General features: G+C 43.3%; 1 long non-coding RNA gene across 1 annotated transcript in view; it reads left to right on the forward strand.

Annotated features, from left to right (window-relative positions):
• The first annotated feature begins 5,914 nt into the window (after nucleotides 1–5,914).
• LOC310777120 overlaps nucleotides 5,915–7,500 on the forward strand; it is a 12,977-nt gene continuing 11,391 nt past the window's right edge. Inside the window, exon 1 of the long non-coding RNA XR_014552726.1 lies at nucleotides 5,915–5,972. This is a non-coding gene — a long non-coding RNA (uncharacterized lncRNA). The remainder of the gene's footprint in view (nucleotides 5,973–7,500) is intronic.

A 7,500-nucleotide genomic window follows, 5' to 3' on the forward strand; every position in this document is an offset into this window, starting at 1 on the left:
GTTACCACAAAACTCAAATTCAAATGGGAACACATTCTTCATAGGCTATGCCAGAGACTATTTTCTGTGCTATGGAACGTCTTTCCTGAGATGGCAAAGTGTTTACAACCTGTTGGCCAGTAAAACGTGACAGTCCAGGCGCCAGATTACAATGTCGGCATTGTACGTTTCTATAGAATCCACTAAAATGAAATAAAAAATAAAACAAAAACAAAATCTGAACATTTCTCAACAAAAATGCGTTGCATTTCACGTTTTGAGACATGTGAATAATTACCATTATACATCAGAGTTGCGGTCTTGAACATAACTTCAGTCAGTCAGTCAGTCAGTCTGAGGTTTAAAGGAAGTTTAATGTCAGTAGTATGAGCAGATGGGCAGCCTTGACCTTCCCTCAGTCGACCCTACAGGGAGAGCTCACAGTTCATTCTCTGGCAAAACGCTCTGTAGTGACCAGGGGCGGACTGGGATTATAATTCTGGCCGGGCATTAGATACCAAGCAGGCCAGGCCGATACGGGCCGACGCACGAAAAATTTGGGCCGTTTGAAGCCCAATTTGGGCCGGTTGAAGCCCAATTTGGGCCGTTTGAAGCCAGATTTGGGCCGTTTGAAGCCCAATTTGGGCCGTTTGAAGCCAGATTTGGGCCGTTTGAAGCCCAATAGAGGGTATGCATGTGATGTCACAGAGGCAGAAGTCACTGTGGGGTCACGCCCACTGAGTCACAGCAAGACTGAGCTTGAATGCAGTAATCAGCCTAGATAACTGACACCTGCTGCTCAGGGAGGAATTTGACACTCATTTTGACACTCATTCCCGATTGAGGGGGCGTGTTCCAGTGGGTGTGCATACCCACTATTTGGGCCGTGAGTCCAATTTTACAATGAGATGCACTCACTTTAACCCTGAATAAAGTAATAAAACCACTAGTAAACCAGTAGGTGGTGGCTGGCCTGCTGTTCAGTGAGTGGCCTGACTGGGGGCACCACAAAAAAAAAAAAAAAATTGCAGGCCAGGCCAGGCCACCGGGCATTTGCCCGACGTGCCCGATTATGCAGTCCGCGCCTGGTAGTGACACATTTTACGTCACAACGCATCACAACGGACTGCGGAAGCTCTGCTCGAGACGCGGAATCTGCTCGAGGCGTGTCGGGTGGCTGTTTATTTTTATTTTGACCATGTGCGCATGTGAGCTGTAACTGCAAGACTAAAGGGTTTACTTCACAAATCAATAAAAACTTTGTATTTTCCTCTATTTGTATTTCTATTGTTATATTTCTCTATTTCAATATTGAAATGTATGTTTGTAATACTAATAAATAAAATATTTTTTTTTTATTTCTTTTCCCCCCCCCCGATTTTTTATCCCATTTTATCCCCCATTGGTGCTCATTTGATTTCTCAATCCTGGTTGCTGCTCCACCCTCTGCCGATCTGGGGAGAGCCAAGACTGGCTCCATGCTTCCTCCGAGACATGGGCAGTGAGTCAGCCGCTTCTTTTCACCTGACAGAGGAAGCTTCACCGGTAGGACATAGCATGTGGGAGGTTCACGCTATTCCAACCAGTTCCCCTCCCTCTGAACAGGCGCCCTTAACGACCAGAGGAGGAACCACATTAGCAACCACAGGATATTGCATGTTTTGGTGAAGGGGGTTCCTATATGAAGGAGACCCCCGGGAGGCACGGGGAGAACATGCAAACTCCACACAGAAAGGCCCTTTTGCCGACCCCACCCGGGCGGTGGGCACTCAAGGACATGCGGACGGGCACGCATTCCTTCAGCGTTCACCTCGTCCCCAGGTGGGAATCGAACCCACGACCTTCGAGCTGTGAGGCGATTGTGCTTACCACTGCACCACCGTACCTCCGTTAAATCATTTCTTTTAACGGCTGCAAAGTGATGTCATTATATAGACTGTCTCACCACTAGGGGTGGGACAAAATATCGATACTCACGATATCATGATCTTTCCGCTTGCGATATGTTATCGATACACTGGCACCAAGTATCGATATTTTATTAAAATATGCAGGATCTTGTCTCCCGCCAGTCATGTCATCCTGAGCTGGGCCTGGCTGGTAGCCACGAGTCGCGGTAGCCGAGGCTCCCGGACACCGGGCCAAGCCAGTGGTCACGCCAGACCGCCTGTGTCGCTAACAGGAAGTAGCGTCTGCCTGCGTCACTAACAGGAAGTAGCGATGGCTCGGCTACTCCGAGGCGGAGACAAGGGAGGTGGTAAGCCCGGCTCAGGGAGAGCTGGTGTCTGTGCTGGACGACCATAATGCTACGTATCTTCCTTCAGAAATGTTCATATTTGACATTTCCGTGGATTCTAGAAACATACATGCTGACGTTTTAATCTGATTGGGCTGATTGTGATGATGAAATATGCTGCCAGAGCAGCGGCATGGCTCTGTGAGTTTTTTCTCTCCAGATAGTGTAGTGAAGACGTCCTTATCTCTGCACAGTCAAGCAGTTAAACTCTGTCTGACTGTGCTTTAAAGCAGTTAAACTCTGTCTGACTCTGTGCTTTAAGGTCAGATGCAGGGCAGGAGGATGTCATACTTTTTCATCAGACTCATGTAAGGCGCAATTATTCTTTAATAAAATGTAAAAGATTAAGTTATATAAAAATTAACTTCGTGTACAGTTGTCATGGATGGGGAAATTCACCACAACAGTTTTTGTACTAGGCTGTAAAGTTTAAACATGTTTGTTTCTGCTGTAAAGTTTAAACATGTTTATTTCTGCTGTAAAGTTGGGGTTTGCTTGGCGTTTGGAGCAGCTTCAAGTGGCCATTCAAGGAAAGGCAGTTTTTGGCACTTGGCTTCATTTTTCAGCTACGGAGATTGCCCCTTGTTTGGGCCCCGTCACTGTTTGTCAGACTGGGTGGACTCAGGAGTGCGCTCAGTGCTCAACGGAGTGCAGGGAGCTGAATTCCAATTCAATTTGACATAGCGCCACCTACTGGCAACACAAAAAGTGGTTTATCTCGATATCCATTCATCTGATCGACTTCAAACTTGGGGATTGCGCTGCTGGGAACCTGACATAGAGCAGTGCTGAATTTTGTGCAATTCGGCACAGCGCCACCTACTGGCAACACAAAAAGTGGTTTATCTTGAGAACCGTTCATCCGATTGACTTCAAACTTGGGGAGTGTGCTCCTGGGAACTCGATGTAGTGCACTGCTGAATTTCCTCGGACCCCGATGGAGTGCGGTGCCAAATTTTATGCAATTTGGACTTATTCCAGGACTGTCTGTATGTCTGTTCTTCGCATATCTCGAGAACCGTTTGTCGGATCGACTTCAAACTTGGGGAGTGCGCTTAGGGGGACCTGACAGAGTGCAGTGTGTGTGTGGGGGGGAAGCGCCCACAGAGTGGTGCATGGGGGAACGGGCACTGCACTGTTTCATCCTAATTTGCCTCAAACATCGACTTGGACTCAAGGATGACCTAATTACATTTTGGTCATCAAAGGTCAAAGTTCAAGGTCACTGTGACCTCATGAACACCATTCCCAAGTTTGTTAACACGATATCTCAGGCTTCACGGAATGTCTTCCAATTTGGCTCGAACATCGACTTGGAAGCAAGGATGAACTGATTCGATTTTGGTTGTCAAAGGTCAAGGTCACTGTGACCTCTCAAACACCATTTTCAAGCTCGTTAACGCGATATCTCAGGAACACCTTGACGGAATTTCTTACAATTTGGCTCAAACGTCGACTTGGACTCAAGGATGAACTAATTACATTTTGGTGGTCAAATTTCAAAGTTACTGTGACATCACGACCGCTTGTTTCATGCTCGTTAACGTGATATCTCAGAAACGCCTTGATGAAATTTCTTCACATTTGGCTCAAACGTGAAAGTCTGGACAGACATGCATGTCGACTTGTTGGCGGAGGCATATATCCGCAGGGTGCTCAGAGATGGGCGAAAATACATAAAAAAAATACATCAAAAAGTATTTTGATACAAATTACAAATACTAATAAAAATTTATCACAATACAAATACAAAATACTGGTCTGAAAAATGTATTTGAAATACAAATACATATTTTGTATTTTGAAAATACATAAAAATACATTTGATAAAAACTGATAAAGAGCTGCAATGCTTAGTCAATTCATCGATTCATTGCCATGGGGGGCATGGTGGTGCAGTGCTAGAAGTGTCTCACAGCTAGAAGGTCCTGGGTTCGATTCCCACCTGGGATGCTGTGAGCCGCTGAAGGAATGCGTGCCCGTCCGCATGTCGTCGAGTGCCCACCACCCGGATGGGGTCGTCAAAAGGGCCTTTCTGTGTGGAGTTTGCATGTTCTCCCAGTGCCCCCTGGGGGTTTCCCTCATATAGGAACCCTATCCTGGTTGCTGATGTGGTGCCTCCTCTGGTCGTTAGGGGCGCCTGTTCGGAGGGAGGGGAACTCGTTGGAATAGCGTGATCCTCCCACGTGCTATGTCCCATGTCCGCGCATGCGAGCTGCAGGGCGGGTGAGGCCGCACAGCGGCCGAGCTATCGAGCCAGCGTAGCGAGCGAGCAAATCAAGTGCGCTGCCTAGTGTCAGTAAATTGTCACATACATTATATAGTCTTTATTTAACAATATAGAAATACAGCAACATTATTTATTCCCCTACAAAAGGTTACTTTTCAGTAGCATGTAACCATGGTACTTAAAGTTGCCACAGTATGCCTTTCATGGTGAGCGGAACTTGCTAATCCTGTGGCTAGTACTAGTTTAGACGAAAAAGTGATGTGAAGTCCGACTCAAGACTCACCCTACTCTGCCTCTGATTTGTGGTTGAGTTTGTTCTGAGCCAATCAGCCAATCAGAGGTGGAGTAGAAGTGACATCTCACCTTGCGTTCTTTTATTCCACGGTTTAAACCTGCGTCAATGTTTAAAATGTGTCAATTTGAGATTTTTTTTATTTTATGTATTTAAAATACACAAAATACAAGGTCTGAAAGTATTTTGATACAAATTACATCTTATTTTTCTCTGTCCAGCCAAATACAAATTACAAAATACACAAATGTATTTCAAATACGTATTTTAAATACATGTATTTAAAATACTTACCATCTCTGGCGGTGCTGTCGTTCTAGATTATTTTTATTGTCTGCACACTGACAAGAGAGCAGACCCCCTGATCCCCCCCCCCCCCCCCCATCCCCATGTTAATTAAGCATATAAGGGGGGAATCCCCCCCCACACACAAACACACACGATTTGCAAAATACATTTTTGGTCCTCGGGGTGTGGTAAAAATTGTGACATGGGATATTTACACCTGGGTGTAAATAGTCACATCGTCTATCTACAGTATTTACACCCAGGTGCAAATAGCAACTGCTACATTTATTTGGTGCCATCCACATGTTCTTCAGTTGTAGCCTCACACTGCCACAGTGTTTGTGCCCTCTGGTGGCAGAAGGCTGTGAAAGCAGGAAGAAGTTGTTGCTACCATGGACGCAACAGCATGAGGGGGAAAACAGTAATGCTCAGCAACTTTCACAAAAGCTTTTACAATTGTAGCTACATGGAACATATCAAATTGATCGATACATTTTTTCTGTTGAAAACTTTAATAAACCTGAAGACATAAGACACGTTTGACGTTTTTCTTAGCATTTCGTTTTTACGGCTTTCAGTTTTTGTTTATTTAAAACTCATGGGTCAGTTGTGTCCTTTTGGCACTGAAAATATCTCACTACTCACATTCGCCTAAAATCACACGCCACTTTGGCTCCAAGCCCTCGATATACAGGTCAGAATTTCTCAAACACACACACCCACACACACACACACCCACACACACACACACCCACCCACAAACCCCCCCCCCCCCCCCCCCCCCCCCCCACCCCCACACACACACACGTGCAGCTTGTGACATGTTAAAAGCAGCTTGTAGCAACAGGAAATTAGTCTTTGCAGGTGGAGGTTAACAGGAGTATAAGGTAGGCTATTTATCCTTTTTATTTGAAAATAAAGAAATGAAGCTATGATAACACCAGTATACACAGAATGCATTCAATATAGCTATATAGCCTGTAGGGCTATGCCACATAATTACAAGAGGAGAATATTGATCAATTGCACAGCTTTCCTCCTTTGAAGAGTTTAGGAAATTGTTCAGATATTGTTCAGTATCCAGAACATTGAGAACAGATCTGTAAACTGATCAAATTGAGTCATTACAAATAGCAACTCTGTGAACTCAACTCTTATTACACTCCAAATTAAAAGCATGGTTGAAGGTGGCTGTCACGTCATATAAGGTATACAACTTTATGTGTCTTTCTTTAGCTCTTTTACATTGTGGTTGGCGAGATATTATTTCTCGATCATTTGAAGGGAATTTCTTTGACCCTACTTTAAATATGTATTTGGTGCCATTCACACATTCTTCAGTTGTACGCTCACACTCCGGCTTGTTTGTGTAAGCTCACACTCTGGCACGTTTGCGCCCTCTGGTGGCAGAAGGTTCCAAAAGCAGAACTAAGTTGTGTGACACATTTAACACGTTTTTTTATTTTTATAAGGCAAACCGTGCAGCCCTAATGTGTCACTACTTCTTACCTACTTCTCAGCATTCTGAATTTCCCCAAGGGGATTAATAAAGTGTTATCTTATCTTCTATATTCATAATATAGCACTATGCATATGATGCAAGATGGACAGCCAAAAACTAACTAACTTATACAAATGACTATGTTGTAAAAATCCACTTTAACAGTGCACTATTATGAGTAGATGAAAGTCATACAGATTGTCTAAATAAGTATAATAAATAAATGAATAAATACATACATACACAGATAAAATAAATGAATAAATAAATACATAAATTAACTAATAAATATATTGTAGAAGGAGATTCAGCTATATCTTGTCTTGCGTGATTATTATTATATTTTTTTTTATCATAGTTTTTTTTTTTATTGTTTCCTTTGTAAATCAAGCAATCAGGGCACAACAACCCAGACCGTAGGTATTGACAACATGTACAAAGCACACAAAAACTAGGGAGAAAGAAAAAGGTAAAAAAACAAGAACAGAGAAGTGTCATACAAATGGGAGCGGTCAAGATTCAAGATTCAAGATTCAAAATTCAAGATTTTTATTGTCACTCCATGGTACAAGTATCACGTGTGAAATTCTTGTGCTGAGGACTCCGTTTACAACATAGTACAAATGTGACAGGGCATATGAGTGCAAAAACAACAAGAGACACAACAAGCAATAAGGCAGTATAGTGATAAGACAAGTCAGAGACAGTGGCATATTCACTGCACATAGGTGCACATGTCATGTGCATACTTTAGACGTGCTTAAACATTTTAAATTCGGCGTATTTGACATACAGGTGCAAATAGCATATTCCTTATTAAACATACAATTGTTTGTCATCGTCATCGTCATGTCATCGTCAATATATAGTATTATAGTAGCCTATATATTGTCGATGACCGCTCCTATTTGTAT

This window comes from Poromitra crassiceps, assembly GCF_964638095.1.
Source record: "Poromitra crassiceps genome assembly, chromosome: 5".
In the NCBI taxonomy this organism is placed as follows: Eukaryota; Metazoa; Chordata; class Actinopteri; order Beryciformes; family Melamphaidae; genus Poromitra; species Poromitra crassiceps.